General features: G+C 35.4%; 1 non-coding gene across 1 annotated transcript; it reads left to right on the forward strand.

Moving 5' to 3' along the window:
* Positions 1-8,257: 8,257 nt before the first annotated feature.
* Positions 8,258-8,364, forward strand: LOC141676166 (small nucleolar RNA R71). The gene has a single exon (XR_012556771.1). It is a non-coding gene; the product is annotated as a small nucleolar RNA R71 (small nucleolar RNA).
* The last annotated feature ends 11,746 nt before the right edge of the window (positions 8,365-20,110 follow it).

Here is a 20,110-nt window from a genome sequence, read left to right on the forward strand (position 1 = left end):
GTATGATTAGATTCCTGGTGAATTGTAGATTAAATCTGGAGCTTGTGAAGGTATGAAGATTCCGGGAACGTCGTCTCCGGCGAGACAGGACGTTTGTCGGTGACGAGGGCGCAAAATTGCACTTTAGCCCCTATTGTTTTGAAAACGATGAAGTTCAGTCCCTGAACTTTCCAGAACTTGCAAATTTAGGATTCCTGTTTTAAAAATATTAAAAAATCATATTTCCTATTTATTTTATTATAGAAATTCGTTTTTAATTTCTGAAAATTCTAAAAATTATTATCTTAATTCCAAAAAAAATATTTTTAATTCAAAAATAAATCTGAATTAATTAGTTAATTAATTTCAGTTAATTCTTAATTGATAATTCAAAAATTAATTGATTAATTGATTTAATTAATTATTAATTAATTTTAATTAATTATTTAATTAGATTTAATCATTTAAAAATGATTTAAAAATTCCGAAAAATAGTTTCGAGCTTTAAAATATTATTCTAAATTATTTCTAAGGCTCGATAATTATTATAAAATTATTTCAAAGCCAAAATCGGCCAACCGAACCCTGTTTATTACTCCAAAATTGATTTAACGACCCATTTTAATTCCGAAAAATGTTTTAAAACGCATTTTAAGTACCAGAGAGCTTGTTTATGACCCGAGATTTATTTATAAATGATATATTATTAATTATGTGATGTTCTATGTGTTATATGTGACTTGTTGGTTGACTGTCGGTCTGTATATTCGATATTTACTTGTTTATTACGTATCTTTCAATCCGTTAATCGGATTTGGGTGAAACGAAGGGTAGATAAAAGTATGTGTCGAATAGAATCGTATGAGTTAAATATTGATAGATGCTTATGATATGTGAGCAAAAGAGGCAAGGCGTAGGAAAGGGAAACAGATAGTCAAGGAGTAAGACAGTGGTGATTAAGAGCAAGTGCAGTGTAGTAAGCTAGTACTAGGCAAGTGTTCTGAACTTTCTCGAGATATTGTAGTAATTGTTATTCCTGTTTTATATTGCAAGTGCTTTGAAGCACTGAACCCTAAACCTTGATTCCATTTATTGATCTTGAGCCGTAAACCTGATTCTTTCTAGACCATTGATTGTTGTATACCCAAATACGAACCTCAAATATACGATACTACTCCACAAATACATACAAATTAAATATTAAACACTGAGCCAGATTGCTTACACATTCAAACCATTGTATCTTATGCTTTGAAAGACCAAATCCTTGGAACCTGAAATGTTGATTCCTTTGTTATCCAATTCTTTCATTACCTAACAGCCAAGCTTTGGAAATGCCATATTGATCTTTACACAGATTGAAACCATTTTCATTATTGAATGTCCAATGTTATTAATGATCCTATTTATTGTTTATTACTGCTTATTCTGTTATTCTGGTAGAATTGGATTGTTTTTATAAAATTATGGACCAGATTCGTGGTCAGACCATATAATGGTCAAGTTAGGCCAATGTATGCCTTGGATCCCGTAGTTAGAGCAGTGCTGTGTGCTCTGCCCAGGGTTAGTGCGTGACTGATCAGCAGCCTAACCTTGGTTTTTAAAATGAAAATATAATATCCAATTCTAAATCGTAATCCATTGTTCACTTGATATCATAACCATATTTCCCTGATGATCATTATTCTCAGTTTTGTCATTGTGACTTGCTGAGCTAGTTAGCTCATTTGTGCGATGTTGTTTATGTTCTTTTCCAGTTAAGAAGGAACCTGTTGATACCGAGGATCCCCAGTCCAGCATGAGAGGTAGGGGTTCAGGTTAATCGAGTTGAGCTAGTAGGCTTCTTTTTGAATAATTTTAAGTTTGTAAAAGTTTGTAATAATGTTTAATACTCAGTTCTAAGTTTGGTTAGTTAGGATTTGAACGGTTTGTAATATAAGTAGATGTGTTTAGCTTGTGTGCATACTTTAACCTGTTACAGTCCGTGGTAGCTGGTAAGTAGGGTCACTGCATATTATTATTATCTTTATTATTGTTATAAGCAGGTTATAAATAAGGTGTGTATGTGGACCCTAAACTTCTGACCCGAGTTTGGAGGGCGCCATAGCTGTTGCAACATCAGGATTTGATCTGTCAGGAGAAGGTGAAAGACCAGAATTAGTACTTTGAACCGATGGTTCTTATGGAGTCTGAGACATGTGAGCTACTTCAGCAATACTTGGTGAAGGTTCTTGTATGCTCTTCTCAAAAATAGGATCATTAATGATTGCATCCACCTGTGACAGTATCTCCTGATGAGTTTGCTTTTCCTGTAGTAGTTGAACAGAGTCAGCGAGAAGATCACTTTGAGCAATATTAACAATGATCTGTGCAGCCTCAGTGTCTGCATCTTCCCTTTGAGAAGATGGTTCTTGTGTGACTGGATGTGTTGCAGTTTCTAAATCCCTTTGAGACCTAGGTTTTTGTGTACTAACATCCTTGTCAAGTGGCTGAGTCTTCTTCTTCTTTCTGATATATCCAACTACTTCACTTTTTCTTTTCAACTGGCTCTTTGCAGTTTTCTTGTGTTCAGTAATTGCTTCAATTAATGGAAGCTTGTCAGGCAGAGCACTAGCATCATTAGTTAGCTCCTTAGTTCCAGTAGTGTCAATCAAGTCATCGGGATGTTGATCAATGGACTTCTTGACTTTTGATAGGGACCCTATTGGCATCTGATCATCTGAGTCAAAATTATTTTGTATGATCAGTCTTCTTTTCCTGATTGGAAAGAAGTCTTCTTTCTTCTCACTCTCACTCAGTGAGGCTTGTTTAGCTTTCTGTCCAGATGTGATAGATTTCTTAAACAGCCTTTTATTTGTTACAACTGATGTCTTTTGAGAGACAGCAGAGAAGGCTAATTTATGAGCTTGATGTATTTATTGTTTGGAAGAAGAAATGCTTGGGTTAGAAATAAGATGGGTGGTTTCTTGATTCTCAGCATCAGGAACTGTGACAGAGGTGCCAGCATCAGGATTTGCAGGCACTTGTGTGGGAGTAGGTCTATTTTTCAACATAAATTGCCTGACCTCTCTAGAAAGAAAGGGTGGTCCTGAAAATTTATTCTTTTCATCCCTTTTAATATGATCAGTGATTGCTTTTTCAGAAATTTGAAAAACAGGGAGTAATTCATCATCATCAAAAATAGCATTAAGGCATAGATAATTGAAAATCAGTTGTAAAAATATAGTATACCCTATTACTCCTAAAGCATCTGCTCTCCTAGCAATTATGAACTAAAATATAGTATTACCATAATCAAAATTACCAGAGTAAAGAAAAAAGTATCCAATTCTCAGAGAAGTGGATGGAAGAGCATCAAAGTTTGTTGTCTTATTGTTAGGGCGAAAACACGTGCTAAAATTCACGCAAGTATACGCGTTCGCAAGTAGTATAAGATATAAATTAGATTCATTTCCACATAGACTGCTTTAGGTTAAGTTCAATTCATGCACCTATGCAACAATGTATGGTTATCGCTCAATGTTAAGACAAATAACAAATTGGGTTTTGATTAAACTAAGAGATTATACTAAATAACATTAACTAAGAGAATTGAGGTTGAATTACTATATATGACAAACATGGGATTCTAACTTCATTAAATACTTCATTTAATAGCGTTATTGTTCTTAACCTTAGCATGTAATGGTGATGACACTAATCAGATAACACGAAACTAGTAAACGCCAACTTTTGTTGTACGAATACCCTACTACCAAGAATCCACAAAAGAGATAGAAGTTGAATAGACACCAATTATGCTTAGTCCTCATATGTCTATAAGAATTGAAAACATAAAGGTTTAATGCGCAAGTTATCTATCGTGATTACATAGGTCAAGTAAGATGGTTAAAATTACCTACGAATCATGCATAACAAATACATGAACCTATGCTAGCATGGAAAGTTCTAAACCTCTATATTCACTGTCGCTTCAATAGAGATTAACATGATATCTTATATGTTAGCTACGCATATAAGACGAATAAGCACAACCAATACAAGGATATCAACCAATCACCACACACCAAGATATCGAAATAAATTAATTATTAAAATCCATAAGTAAATCCGCTAGAATCCCATGATAACGATTAGCCCATAATTGAACTCATCGTCATCATGGGTTCCAATGAAAGCATGGTATAAAACAAGGTCTTAATAAACTGAATAATAATCAAAGTACGAATAAAAAAAGTCTAGGTTCAACAAGAATGAAAACGAGTATCCAAAGTTACAACTATTTTCAAAGAATCACAAGTAGAAAACAAGATCTTCTTTTTCAGAGTTATTTTGTGCTTCTAGGTCTTCTCCTTGATCTCCAAATCTTCCCGGATGATAAAAACTCTTTTTTTAGTATATATAAGCCCATATTGGACCTGGACCCTTAAAATCGTCAAATTCCACTCAAAAAAGGCTTTTTCAGCGAAATCAGTGAAATCAGCCACACATCAGCACGCGAGCACCTTGCACCAGCAGGCGAGCGCCTGCAACCTTTCTGGAAAATTCTGATAAATCTTATTTTGCCCATAACTTGGGTTCTACTCGTCAGAATTAGGTGATTCAACTGTCCACGCGAAGATAACGAGATTCTATACAACTTGACAATGGCCTAGGCTTCCAATTCTGATCACTTTTATAATATTTCCTTTAAAAGCTCATTTATTCATTTAACTGATACCTGAAATGCAATGACACAAAAACACATCAAAATACCAACAACTTGAGTCCAAAACACCAATTTAAGCTTGTAATAAAGTGTTCCAAGTGGATATAAAATCCACTTATCACATCCCCAAACTTGAATCGATGCTTGTCCTCAAGCATAAACAGACTCAAAACTACAAAATGAACCTAATGTATGAATGCAACTATGTGAATGCAACTAAATGATAATGCAATCGATCCCCTCAGAATAACCATAACCAAATGAATAAGCCAATGCCTCTAAGAATGCAATGACTTAAAATAGAGTTCGAATAAATCCCATAAACCAACTCCTAAACCAGAAACGTGCGTGTGTGAAATGCTTAATAGATATCTCTCGATACTAGATAAATAACCATAACTTATATCATCGAAACAATTAAAAGTTTATAAACAGAATAGACAATAAACGCATTATAACTCACAACACCTCCTTTCTACTAGAGTTATACAAGGATTCACACTATTATTGAACATATAACAAAGATGCTTATTTGACCGTGCAATGAATGAGGTCCCAAAAGACTTATGCAATAATACCCATGTAGCGAGCGTTAGGTTAGCGGATCCTAGACTATAAAAGCCTTAGGTCACTAGGCACAAAGTCCCCTAGAACTTAATAACTCGAGTATTAAAGAGCTCACTCTTGATCAATTATGCATAAACACATACTTTTTTTTTCTTTTTTTTTTCTCTTTTCTCTTTTTTCTTTTTTTTCAATAATTTTTGAATGAGTGCATTTCGCTCCATCTCATTCAACCCTAGACTACTCATAAAAATATGAGCCGGCTACTAGCCATTTGACGCCTAGCCTTACAACACTAGCAATGAAATCCAAGTTTTTCTCCATATAAAAAAATCAGTGTTTTTACGTCATTACGAGAATATCATAAATTCTAAATATAACCAAGTGATTAAATCTCAACAACAAACAAGTATGATCATGATCTAGATCAAAAGTAACCCTATAAGACTTTGTGAAAATATTTGTTTCTGGCATGCAAATCAATTCATTAGGACTTAAACATCCCTATATTCGTCATCACCACACTCAAATCAATATCAACTTATCAAAAATCATAGTTCATCTTAAGGGATCATGTTAAATATGCATGCAAATGCAACTATATGAAATCACATAAAAACAAACAAATATGTCCTAAATGAACAAATCATGCAAAAATATGAATGAACTACAACTAAACATGCAAGATGAATCTATATGGACACACACACTACTAATCCTTACATTATCACCCCCAAACTTAAAATTTTCAATGTCCACATTGAAGGTAATAATAAGGATTTCAGGCATACCTAGTCGTCGGAAAGATCACCCTCCTCGGATGGAGGATCAGGTGGCCAATCAACCTCGACACCAGTGGCTCGGAAAATAGTGCCCAAAGCCTATGTTAAATCTGCAGCAAAATGATGGTGAATATTGTGCATGGCCTCCATACGCCTAATTAGTCGCTTGTACTGCTCATCACCAACACCAGTCCTATCAACTACCTGTTGCACATGAGAAGAACCCTCTATAGGCGTTGGAGGGTTCGTTCGGCTACTCTCTACATCATCAAAGATATATCCCAAGCCCTTATCATGTGGGGCACCTAAGAATGCATAAATCAAGTGATCTGGTAGTGGGTGAAGCTCAAGTGTGGAAACATCTTAATAGACGGCTCGAGACGCTCCTGAGAAGTTTTCAGCTCTGCTAACCCAAGAGAATCGAATGGCATATCCAACTTCCTCTTCCATGGAAGTGCATTCAAATCCTGTAATTGTTCTGCTCCTTCTTTATCTTCAATAACTGATTCCCCTATTAAGGATCTCTCTAAGGTATCTGACTTTGGAAATTGCTCAGGCTCTGAATTTACTACAGAGTCGACCCACTCTACTTTAAAAGCACTCATCTTTAGCTGTGGGTAACTTTATTTCCTTGAACACATTAAAAGTGACCTTTTGATTGTAAACCTTCATCAAAAACTCTCCTTTCTGCACATCGATCATAGTTCATCCTGTAGCCAAGAATGGTCTTCCCAAGATAATGGGAATCTTCTTATCTTCCTCAAAATCAAGAATTACAAAGTCAGCAGGGAAGATGAGTTTATCCATCTTGACCAAGACATCCTCCACTATACCTCGTGGATAAGCGATGGAACGGTCAGCTAGTTGCAATGATATGTATGTTGGTTTCGGATCAGGCAGACCAAGCTTCTTGAAGATAGATAAGGGCATCAGTTTGATGATAGCTCCTAAATCACATAAACACTTTTCGAATGACAAGTTTTCGATGGTGCAAGGAATAGTGAAGCTTCCAGGATCTTTAAGCTTCAGAGGTAACTTCTGTTGCAGTACAGCACTGCATTCCTCTGTTAGAGCAACGATCTCTAAGTCATCGAGCTTCACTTTTCGAGAGAGAATACCTTTCATAAACCTCGCATAGCTAGGAATCTGTTCAAGAGCTTCAGCGAAAGGTATGTTGATATGAAGTTTCTTGAACACCTCCAAAAATTTCTCAAACTGCTTATCCAGCTTTTTCTTCTGCAGCCTCTTAGGAAAAGGAGGTGGGGGCTAGATCTGTTTCACCCCTGTATTACCCTCAAGAGGAGTGTGATCCACAGTAGTCTTCCTTGGTTCCACCTCTGCTTCCTTCTACACTTCTTCTTCATCCACAACTGCATTTTCTGAAACTTGAGATTTTTCAAGCTCTTCGTCTTGCTGAATTTGGGGGCTTGCGATCTTTCCAGACCTCAAGGTGATGGCGTTCACCTGTTCTTTAACTTCCCTCTTGCCTGGATTTGTTTCTATATCACTAGGAAGCATTCATGGTGGTCGATTCAATAAGGCATTAGCAATTTTCTATATTTGGTTCTCCAGAGTCTTGACAGAAACAACCTGGCTTTGGCATATAAGAGCCTGGTTTTTCCACATAAGCTGCAACTCCTCCAATTCAGATTTTTCATTCGTAGATAGACATGTACCATGAGTTTGTTGTTTTGGTGTAATTTGTTGCTAAAAACCAGGAGGGTTGAATAGCTTATTTCCAAACTGTTGGAACGGTTGTTGCATCGCATTCTGATTGTTGCTCCAACTGAAGTTAGGATGATTCCAGTTGTCAGGATGATAAGTGTCTGGAACTGGTTGTTGCGATCTCTGAAAGTTGCTCACAAACATAGCTGAGTCACTAGATATAGCGCATTGCTCCGTCATATGCGGACCTGCACACAGCTCACAAACACTAACTATCTGTTTAAAACCATAGTTAGCCAGAGAATCGATCTTCATAGACAACGCTTTTAGTTGAGCAGTGATAGGCGTAGCTGTATCCACTTCAAGAACTCCTGTTACCTTGCCCTGTGGACATCTCTGGGTTGGATACTAATATTCATTAGCAGCCATCAGTTCAATTTGATCATAAGCTTCCTCATAGCTCTTTGCCCATAATGCTCCGCCTGCTGCTGCATCGAGCATGGGTCTGGTTTATGGTCCCAACCCATTATAAAAATAATTGATGATCATCCAATCAGGCATTCCATGATGAGGACACTTCCTAAGCATCTTCTTGTAGCACTCTCAAGCTTCACATAGCAATTCTCCCATTTGTTGCGTAAATTGAGCAATAGCATTCCTGAGTGCAGCTGTCTTCGCCATAGGGAAGAATTTAGTAAGAAACTTCTGAGCAAGATCTTCCCAAGTAGTAATCAAACCAGCTGGTAGAGAGTGTAACCAGCTCTTAGCCTTATCCCTTAGAGAGAATGGGAACACTTTCAGCTTCACAGCATCTTTAGAAACACTGTTGAACTTGAAGGTGTCGCATATCTCAATGAAATCCCTAATGTGTATATTGGGATCTTCCGTTTAAGAACCCCCAAACTGGATTGAATTATGCACCCATTGAATTATTCCAGGCTTGATCATAAAGGTATTGGCTGTGATAGCTGGCCTGACAATGCTAGATTGAATGTCATTGATCTTGGGTTGAGAAAAATCCATCAAGGCTTTCGTTCGTGCTGCTGGATCTCCCATTATAATGAGTACCTAAAACACAAATAAATAAACCATAAAAGTAAAAGAATCTGAGTCAGTGAATTTTAACGAACACTGATGACAAGAACATAAACTAAAAATTAACACCGAGTCCCCGGCAGCGGCGCCAAAAATTTGTTAGGGCGAAAACACGCGCTAAAATTCACGCAAGTATAGGCGTTCGCAAGTAGTATAAGATATAAATCAGATTCATTCCCATATAGACTGGTTTAGGTTAAGTTCAATTCATGCACCTATGCAACAATGTATGGTTATCGCTCAATGTTAAGACAAATAACAAATTGGGTTTTGATTAAACTAGAAGATTATACTAAATAACATTTAACTAAGAGAATTGAGGTTGAATTACTATATATGACAAACATGGGATTCTAATTTTATTAAATACTTCATTCAATAGCCTTATTGTTCTTAAACTTAGCATGTAATGGTGATGACACTAATCAGATAACATGAAACTAGTAAATGCCAACTTTCATTGTATGAATACCCTACTACCAAGCATCCACAAAAGAGATAGAAGTTGAATAGACACCAATTATGCTTAGTCCTTATATGTCTATAAGAATTGAAAACATAAAGGTTTAATGTGTAAGTTATCTATCATGATTACATAGGGCAAGTAAGATGGTTAAAATTTTCTACGAATCATACATAACAAATACATGAACCTATGCTAGCATGGCAAGTTCTAAACCTCTATATTCACTGTCGCTTCAATAGAGATTAACACGTTATCTTATATGTTAGCTACGCACATAAGATGAATAAGCACAACCAATACTAGGATATCAATCAATCACCACACACCAAGATATCAAAACAAATTAATTATTCAAATCCATAAGTAAATCCGCTAGAATCCCATGATAACGATTAGCCCATAATTGAGCTCATCGTCATCATGGGTTCAAATGAAAGCATGGTATAAAAAAAGGTCTTAATAAACTGAATAATAATCAAAGTACGAATAAAAAAAGTTTAGGTTCAACAAGAATGAAAACGAGCATCCAAAGTTATAACTATTTTCAAAGAATCACAAGTAGAAAACAAGATCTTCTTTTTCGGAGTTGTTTTGTGCTTCTAGGTCTTCTCCTTGATCTCCCAATCTTCCCGGATGATGAAAACCCTTTTTTTAAAGTATATATAAGCCCATATTGGACCTAGACCCTTAAAATCGTCAAATTCCACTCAAAAAAGGCTTTTTCAGCGAAATCAGTGAAATCAGCCGCGCATCAGCACGCGGGAGCCTGGCACCAGCATGCGGGCGCCTGCTAGCACGCTGTCGCCTGGCACCAGCAGGCGGGCGCCTGCAGCCTTGAGTTCTACTCCTCAGAATTAGACGATTCAACTGTCCACGCGAAGCTAATGAGATTCTCTACAACTTGATAATGGCCTAGGCTTCCAATTCTGATCACTTTTTATCATATTTCCTTTAAAAGCTCCTTTCTTCATTTAACTGATACTTGAAATGTAATAACATAAAAACACATCAAAATACCAACAACTTGAGTCTAAAACACCAATTTAAGCTTGTAATAAAGCATTCCAAGTGGATATAAAATCCACTTATCACTTATTCAAGAAACATCTACTGATGCAGTCAAAGAAAAAGTTCCACTCTCTTTTCAGTTTAGTCCTGGCCAGTTTTCCAATGGTTGTGATTTCTCCTTTATACCCTAAAGTCCTTAGCATATCAAACAGCTGCTCAGTGGTATGTGTATCAGGAGCGCCATCAAGAGTAGGCAATCTCAAGGCTTGAAGCAGAATATCAGCATCAACTTCATATCTTTGGCCCTTATACTCAAAGAAAAAACCAGTGTTTGTTGAATTTACCACTGATGTATTCCAGACCTGTATGACAGCCCTGTATGACACCTTAACTGGATTCGTAAGAGCATACCCAATTGGACATAGATGAAGAAAATCCTGAATATCATGAAAAGATGATGATAGATGCTGATGTGTGAGCAGAGCTAAGTAATTGTTAGTGCCAAATGTATTTCCATGAATGATTGTGGTTTGGTTGAATAGTGGTAAAACTTCAGACGTTGACATGATGTGTATAGCTTGTGAGAGAGTGTAAACGTGAGATGTGCACAGTGAAACTACGTGTATGATGAATTATGTCACAAAATTTCTTCTGGTTTTATAGCTTCACTATTCAAAAATAGGTATAACACACTCGTATGAAGAAGGTAACTTAGTGAATTTGTCTTCGAACAGGGAACAATTATTGAGTAAAAGAATTCGATGGTGGAGTAAATTGCGGAAGTAAAGAAAAATACATACAGATATGCTAAGACATAACTGTAGAAATTTATTTATTAGATAATCCACCATTAATCATTAATTAAGTGAGACATTTAATTTCAGCAATAAAACTTACTCGGAGATTAATTAACACTAATAATCTGAATTAGAACATGCTGGCCTGTCGTCAGGATTTGAAACCTTTCTTCTGTCAGGATTTGATAATCTCAGGATATGTCGATTCGAATTCAACAGTTGATTATCAAGATAGCACAAATTATGAGCAAACTATAATTTTAATCAAAACAATCATCAAGAAATACAATTTAAGTAGATGATGTAAAGATTAACAGGCTTCAATAAGAATATTCACATGCATACAATACAAGATAAGCATAGACTAAATTTACAATCAAAAGAAATTTCATTAATATTTCAGAAGAGTACATTTCATGAAATTTGTAGATTACATGCAAAAGATTACAAGATAGTCCTAGTCTAAGATGGTGAACATCAACAGCCTAGGTCTGAGAAGCCTGACAAAGATGATGGTGAAGAGAAACGGATGAAGGATGTTTAATTCTTCTTCCTACTTTCAACAAAGAGAACATCAAGACGAATAATTTTCTCCTGCTGTTTAAGATTGTAGAGATTAAATTCTCTTTATAAAAACAGAAGATCATTTTTATGATGTCTGGAAGTTGAAACCAGATGTCGTTTGGAATGTTGTTGATGGGATATTGAGTTTGGATTCTATTGCAAAAAATTGTTACACTACTTGTGTCGTAGCAGTAAAACCAGCTTGAATTTGCCATTGTATGTGAGAAGCACAAGTGAAGAAATGTGTTTGAGTATGAGAGGAGGTAAAATGACTTAAGGATGGAAGGTCATTTAAATAAACAAGAGAGATATTGAAGGAATATCAAGAGACTAAAATATTTGACCAATTTTTAAGTGAAGAGTTAACTTAATGAATTAACCAAAAGATATATTTTGAAGGCGCGTCTCCCTAGACTAATGTGTAATGATGAATGTGATATATTTATTCATACATGCACATTTAGCAAATAAATTCACTTAATTTATTATGCATATAAAAATGAAATATATCAAATATTTCTGGCTTAATATCGAAAAACACAGCATTTAGGACATATCAGGATTTGATTAGTAAACATCAGGATTTGATCAAATATAAATTTACTTGTCCCAATTAACCATACTAAGTTCATTCACAAGCTTTGTAAATGTTGCTTCAGGTAATGGTTTTGTGAAGATATCAGTCAGCTGCTGAACAGTAGAAACAAAATGAAGCTCTATGGTTCCTTCCATGACATGCTCTCTTATGAAGTGATATCTGATATTGATGTGCTTTGTAAGAAAGTGTTGCACCGGATTTCCTGTCATAGCAATAGCACTTTGATTATCACAATAGATATGAGCTTTTGAAAATGATAATCCATAGTCCATGAGTTGATTTCTCATCCATAACAACTGAGCACAGCAACTTCCAGCTGCAATATATTCAGCCTCAACAGTTGAAGTAGACATATATTTCTGCTTCTTGCTAAACCATGAGACTAATCTGCCTCCCAAGGACTGACAGCTTCATGAAGTACTCTTCCTGTCTATATTGCATCCAGCAAAATCAACATCTGAATAACCATATAATGCAAAATCAGCTTCTCTTGCATACCAAAGTCCAAGTGAAACAGTACCCTTAAGGTATCTGAAAATTCTCTTTACTGTAATAAGATGTGGCTCCCTTGGATTTGCCTGAAATCTTGCACACAAACAAGTGGCAAACATAATTTTTGGCCTGCTGGCAGTTAGGTATAACAGAGAACCAATCATACCTCTGTAAGTTGTGACATCAACTGCTGTACCTTCATTGGGATCAAGTTATGTAGCAGTTGCCATAGGAGTACTTGTAGTTGCACTTTCTTGCATATTAAACCTATTCAGTCGATTTATTGTGTACTTGGACTGATTGATATAGATGTCATTATCATTCTGTTTAATCTCTTTTGAATCCATTTTCAAGTAGAAACTGAGCAAGGGTTTCATACCATGCTTTAGGTGTTTATTTCAGTCCATAGAGTGCTTTATCAAGTCTGTAAATATAGTCAGGATGTTTAGGATCCACAAATCCTGGTGGTTGTTCAACATAGACTTCCTCTTCAAGTTCTCCATTGAGAAATGCACTCTTGACATCCATCTGGAAGACCTTGAACTTCTTGTGAGCAGCATACGCCAAGAAGATTCTGATTGCTTCCAGCCTAGCAACATGAGCAAATGTCTCACCATAGTAAATACCTTCCTGTTGGGAATATCCTTTAGCCACCAACCTTGCCTTGTTTCTGATTATTGTTCCATCAGAATTAGTCTTGTTTCTAAAGACCCGCTTTGTGCCTACAATTGACCTGTTCTTAGGTCTAGGCACCAGCTTCCATACTTCATTTATTTCGAACTCATTCAGTTCTTCTTGCATAGCCATGACCCAATCTGCATCCTTAAGTGCATCTTCTACTTTCTTCGGTTCTTCTTTTGAAAGTAGATTATGGTATAAACATTCATTTTGAGTTGCACTTCTTGTCTTTACACCATCATCAGGATTTCCAATGATCTGATCAGGAGTATGATCTTTAGTCCATTTTCTGGCACTGGGAAGTATCCTTCTGGAGCTAGATGCTCCCCCTGAATTGTATGCCTCATCAAATACATTTGAGGCTCCCCCCGAATCTGTTGTGTTATCTCCTGATGAAATATTGGGACTTGACTCATGTCCATCTGATGTTGAATCAGCATTAGATTCTGAGAGATTTGATTGAGAAGAATCTTGAGATGATTCTTCAGTGTTAGTACCATCAGTTGACCCTTGCTGTTGCTCCCCCTCAACGTGTGCAAGTTCATTAGTACAGTGATTATCTTCAGAATCTGAAGAAGTGTCAGGATTTAGATCATCAGGATTTGACAGTTCATTAGAGTTTGACCCAGATTCCAACAATGCATTTTCATTTGCAAAGATTAAGCTTTCATGAGTGTCTTCTTCAAAACCAGGAATCTTCTTATCATCGAAAGATACATTTATGGATACTACTACAGTGTATGTTCTCATATTGAAAACTTTGTATGCTTTTGATGATGAGTATCCAAAAAAGATTCCTTCATCAGCCTTTAATTCAAACTTTCCAAGCTGATCAGTATGAGTTCTCAAAACAAAGCACTTACATCCAAATATATGAAGATGTTTGAGACTGGGCTTCTTTTCTTTTAGCATTTGATAAGGAGTAACACCATGTCTGTTTATCAGAGTGATATTCTGAGTATAACATGTTGTGTTTACTACTTCAGCCCAAAAGTAAGTGGGTAGTTTTGCTTCTTCTAGCAGAGTTCTGCCAGCTTCAATCAAGGTTTTGTTCTTCCTCTCAACAACACCATTTTGCTGAGGTATACCAGGAGCTGAGAATTGTTGCTCTATGCCTTTGTACTTGCAGAATTCCCCCATCTTTGAGTTCTTGAATTCAGTGCCATTATCACTTCTCAGGATTTTCACTTTATGAGTAGATCCATTTTCAATCTGCCTTATGTGGTCCAGAAGAATTTCTGGAGTTTCATCCTTCCTGTGTAGAAAATAAACCCATGTATATCTAGTGAAATCATCAACAATTACAAGTGTGTACCTTTTCTTGTTGATGGACATTATGCTCACTGGTCCAAAGAGGTCCAGATGTAGCATGTGATATGGCTCAGAAATGGAGAATTCAGTTTTGCTTTTGAAAGATAATCTTCTTTGTTTGGACTTTTGGCAAGCATCTCAAAGACCATCAGATGAGTATAGCATGTTTGGAAATCCTCTTACAAGCTCCTTCTTGGCAAGCTTATTGATTGAATTGAAGTTGAGATGTGAGAGCTTCTTATGCCAGTTCCAGCTCTCATCTACTGATGCCTTAGAGATAAGGCAAGTAGCTTCCTTTTCAAGACTTTCATGTAGCCTTGCTTCATAAATGTTACCATGTTTGTATCCTATCAAGACAATGTTCTTTGACTTGTTATGAACAACTTCACAGTGTGAGTCATAGAATACAACATGATAACCTCTGTCATTGATTTGACTGATGCTCAGAAGATTATGCTTCAGTCCATCCACCAGAGCTACATTCTCTATTGCTACCTTTCCAATTATCAAGTTGCCATATCCCAGAGTGTGTCCTACATTTCCATCTCCATAAGACACATCGGACCAGCCTTCTTCTCAAATTCTAACAGCAGGGATTTATTTCCAGTCATGTGTCCTGAACATCCACTATCCAAGACAAGTGTATTTTTCTTGTTACCCTGTAATCAGAAGAATATTTAATTAGAAGGATTTTTAAGGACCCACACTTGTTGGGCCCTCTTTTTGGACGACTTAAGCCTTTGTATGTCAAGAGTACTTTTGACAGTTTTTCCTTTGTCAGGATTTGTCTTGTCAGAAGCAGATTTAGTAAAACCAACAGAATTAAGCACACAAGAAACTTTATTAAACTCAGGCAAAGGTTCATAATAATTGTGATACAACTTGTGATAAGAACTACAAGTATAAATCGAATGCCGGCTGTAATATCCGGGATATATCGTGTGATTATTTTTGCTATTAAATAATTATTATGTGTGTTCAGTATATATTCTGTGAGTTAATTGTTAAATGTTATCTGTACTTGGATATTCAAAAATAATATTAATTGAGTATTTTAATTTTTATATGTCCAAAATAAAACATAGATAATTGTCATATCTTCCTAATTAATTTTATGATGATTTATGGATTTATAAGAATCATATGAAATTTCTAAAATCTTTTTCCGAGTATTTAAAATCTATTTTATAAAAACGGGAACCAACCGACGTCACCCGTTGTTACGTTTTTGGAACCCGAAACTCATCTGAGAACTCCTTCCTAACCTAATTGTAATATTCCGAGCATATTCCATGTTTCGACTTTTTCGATCCGGCGTACGGTTTGTTCTGCGCGGGTCCCGCGCAACATTTTCGATACAATACTCGTTCCGATAAATCAATAAAACCCGTATTTTTGATAAACGGGAGCTTTTTATTAAACTATCCCAATTATCACTTCGTAATACGTGAAACAGGCGCTGAGACCAAGACCGCAGTACAAATTGTACTGATTTGGATAACTATCCCGAAAACCGATACCGTTTGGATCAGTTTTTATAAATAAACGTATCATTTTATATCCGGAATGATCCAACGAGATACTAATATTCGGTAAATATAAATAGCCTTTTTCCGTATTTTATTTCGTATCAAAATCATTTGCAGATAGTTAATTCTATAATTTTCAGAGAAAAACCCTAATTACATAAACTGTTCTAAGAATCAAACAGCAAAACGAAGGCGTTACTGATCTCTGTTTTCAAAACTTGAGTAACCAAAACGAAGGATTTGAAATGTTCTATCAGATTCTGAGCTTTGTTTCACTGCAGAATCAAAGGTTTATTTTCTGGAAATTTATTTAATTTCGAATTAAATTTATTAAAAATATGAATTTTTGTTCGGATGATTATTTGTATGATTTGATGATTGCATATTGTAGAGCTTGTTTTCCTGATGATTTTGATATATTATACGTCTGATTTGGAGTTCAATAACATGTTCAAATTTGAGTTTGATTTTCGAATTTTAAAATTAGGGTTTATAACCCGTATGAATGTTCTTAATTGAAATTTAGGGGTTTCTTATTCTGAAATAGATTGATGTTGTGGTATAGTGTATTGTATTCTCTGTGAAATTTGCAATCTAGTCGTACAAGTTTCATGAATCAACGAGGTCTGTAGAGAAGGGAGTTGTGTTTTGAAGTTTACGTCGAACCCGCCGGAAACCGGCGAGTTTCTTGATCAAATTCCGGCCAAGTCTGGGGTTATTTATGAATTTTGATTGCAGATATAGGTTCCTGGTGTTGTGTAGTTTAATTCTGGAGGTGATGGTGGTGGGAGGATGCCGGAGGTGAGTTCTCCGGCCACCCCCGATTTTCCGGCGACTGGAACTGCAAAATTGCAGTTTAGTCCCTGTTTTTTTGAAGATGGTGAAGTTTAGTCCCTGTAGTTTGCAAAGTTTTCAAAAATAGGATTCCTGTTTATAAAATGTTTAAAAATCATATTTCCTATTTATTTTTATTATAAAAATTCATTTTTAATTTCTGAAAATTCTGAAAATTATTATTTTAATTCCGAAAATTATTTTTAATTCAAAAATAAATCTAAATTAATTAGTTAATTAATTTCAGTTAATTTTTAATTAATTAATTGGTCAATTAATTCGAAAATTAATTGATTAATTGATTTAATTAATTATTAATTGATTTTAATCAATTATTTAATTCGATTTAATTATTTAAAAATGATTTAAAAATTCCAAAAAATAGTTTCGAGCTTTAAAATATTATTCAAAATTATTTCCAAAGCTCGATAATTAGTATAAAATTGTCTCGGAGCCAGAATTGGCCTACCGAACCCTGTTTATTAACCCGAAATTGATCCAACGACCTGTTTTAATTCCGAAAAATATTTTAAAAATCATTTTAAATACCAGAAAGCCTATTTATGACCCGAGACTTCTTTATAAATAATATATCATTGATTACGTGATGTATTATGTGCTATATGTGACTAGTTGATTGACTATCAGTCTATATATTCGGTGTTTTCTTGATTATTGCATAACTTTCAATCCGTTAATTGGATTTGGGTCAAACGAAGGGTAGATAGAAGTATGTGTTGAATAGAACTCTATAAGTCGATTATTGATAGATGCTTATGATATGTGAGCAGAAGAGGCAAGGCGTAGGAAAGGAAAACAGGTAGTTGAGGAGTAAGACGATTGTGATTGGAAGCGAGTGCAGTGTAGTAAGCTAATACCAGGCAAGTGTTCTGAATTTTATTGAGATATTATAGTATTTGATAGTCTTGTTGATATTGCAAGTGCTTTGAAGCACTGAAACCCAAACTCTGATTCCAGTCATTGTTCTTGAGCCATGAACCTTATTCTTTCTAGACCATTGATTGTTGTATACCCAAACACGAACCTCAAGTACACGATACTACTCCACAAATACATGCAAACAAAATCCCAAATACTGAACTGAATTACTTATATACTCAAACATTGTATCCTATGCTTTGAAAGCCCAAATCTTTGAAACCTTAAAATGTTGATTCCTTTGTTATCCAATTCTTTCAATACCAGCATCCAAGCTTTTAAATTATCTTATTGATCCTTACAAGGATTGAAACCCTTTTATTGTTAAACACTCATTGTTGTTAACGATTCTGGTTATTGTTTATTATTGCTTATTCTGTTATTATGTTATAATTGGATTGTTTTTATAAAGTTATGGACCAGATTCGTGGTCAGACCATATAATGGTCAAGTTAGGCCAATGTGTGCCTTGGATCCAGTAGTTAGAGCAATGTTGTGTGCCTTGCTACTGATCAGCAGCCTAACCTTGGTTTTTAAATTAAAAGTATAATATCCAATTCTAAATCATAATCCATTGTTCACCAGATATCATAATCATGTTCTCTTGATGATCATTATTCTCAGTTTTGTCATTATGACTTGCTGAGCTAGTTAGCTCATTTGTGCGATGTTGTTTATATTCTTTCCAGTTAAAAAGGAACCAGTTGGTAACGAGGATCCCCAGTCCAGCGCGAGAGCTAGGGGTTCGGGTTGAGAAAGCTGAGCTAGTAGGCTTTTTTTGGAATAATTTAAGTTTGTAAAAGTTGTAATAAAGTTTAATACTCAGTTTGAGTTTGAATGATTGGGATTTGAACGGTTTGTAATATAAGTAGATGTGTGGCTTGTGTGCATACTTTAACCTGTTGCGGTCTATGGTAGTTGGTAAATAGGGTCACTGCATATATTATTATTATCTTTATTATTGTTATAAGCAGGTTATAAATAAGGTGTGAGTGTGGACCCCAAACTTCTGACCCGGATTTGGAGGGCGCCACACCAGCTACTACCATAATGAAAACAAGGATTTTGTGGTTTATAAAATACTGATCTACCCCTAACATCAGACTCAGAAATAGCAGTTTTCATTTTCTTATTCCTCCTGCAATCAATAGCAAGATGATTTGTATTTCCACAGTTAAAATAAGTTTTTCTAGGAGCATTGGGAACTACCTTGTAATTTGAATCCTTAGAAATACCTTGCTTACCATTCCTGTTTCTTTTAGGACTTTTTACTTGAGGTTTGTCAGTAACTTCCGATAATTTCTTTTTCAATTATCTTGCTGATAAAAGTCCTTTGTTCTTTTCTTCTTAACAGACTTAATGGTTTCCTTGCTTTCCTTTCTTTGAGTTTTATCATTTACCAAATTTTCTTGTGATACTGATGTTGAACCCTTTTCAAAAGTGGATCTGGGTTCATCAGCTTCTGTAGAGATAAACTTAACAGGACTTTTAAGGGTAATTTTATTTTCAGTGTCAATATCCTTAACTCCATCTTTATAGCCTAGGCATTCTTTCCAGTTTTTCTTTGAGATTATCTCATTAACCTTTTTTCCTGAATCAGTCCAGGCTTTAAGGGTTTTTCTCTCATTTTCTAGATCTTTTTCTAACATACTGTATCTGGCCTCAAGAATTTTTACTGTATGTTTAGCTCTCTCAAATTCTTTCTTCAAATCTATCTGATTCATTAAGTCAGACTCTAACTGTTCATTCCTAGATTTCAAGATCTCAATTTCAGTTATAAGTCTATCATTTTCTAGAGTCTTATTCTTAAAATTACCATACAAAGATTTAAGAATAGATTTTAAATCAGATATATTCTCAGTATCAAAAGATAAGAAAGGAGTTTGTACCTTAGACTCAGAGGAAGCAGGATAATCAAGACTAGCCATCAGTACATAGCATGTGTCTTTATCTTTAGAATCAGAGGAGTCCATCCAATTCTTGCTTGAAGTGATCATGGCTTTGTTCTTCCCTTTATCATGCTTTTTTTTCTTGCATTCTGAGGCAAAGTGACCAGGTTCATCACAGTTGTAGCACTTGATCTTTGTCATGTCTACCTTCC

The sequence above is a fragment of the Apium graveolens genome, chromosome 7 (genome assembly GCF_009905375.1).
Source record: "Apium graveolens cultivar Ventura chromosome 7, ASM990537v1, whole genome shotgun sequence".
Classification (NCBI taxonomy): Eukaryota; Viridiplantae; Streptophyta; class Magnoliopsida; order Apiales; family Apiaceae; genus Apium; species Apium graveolens.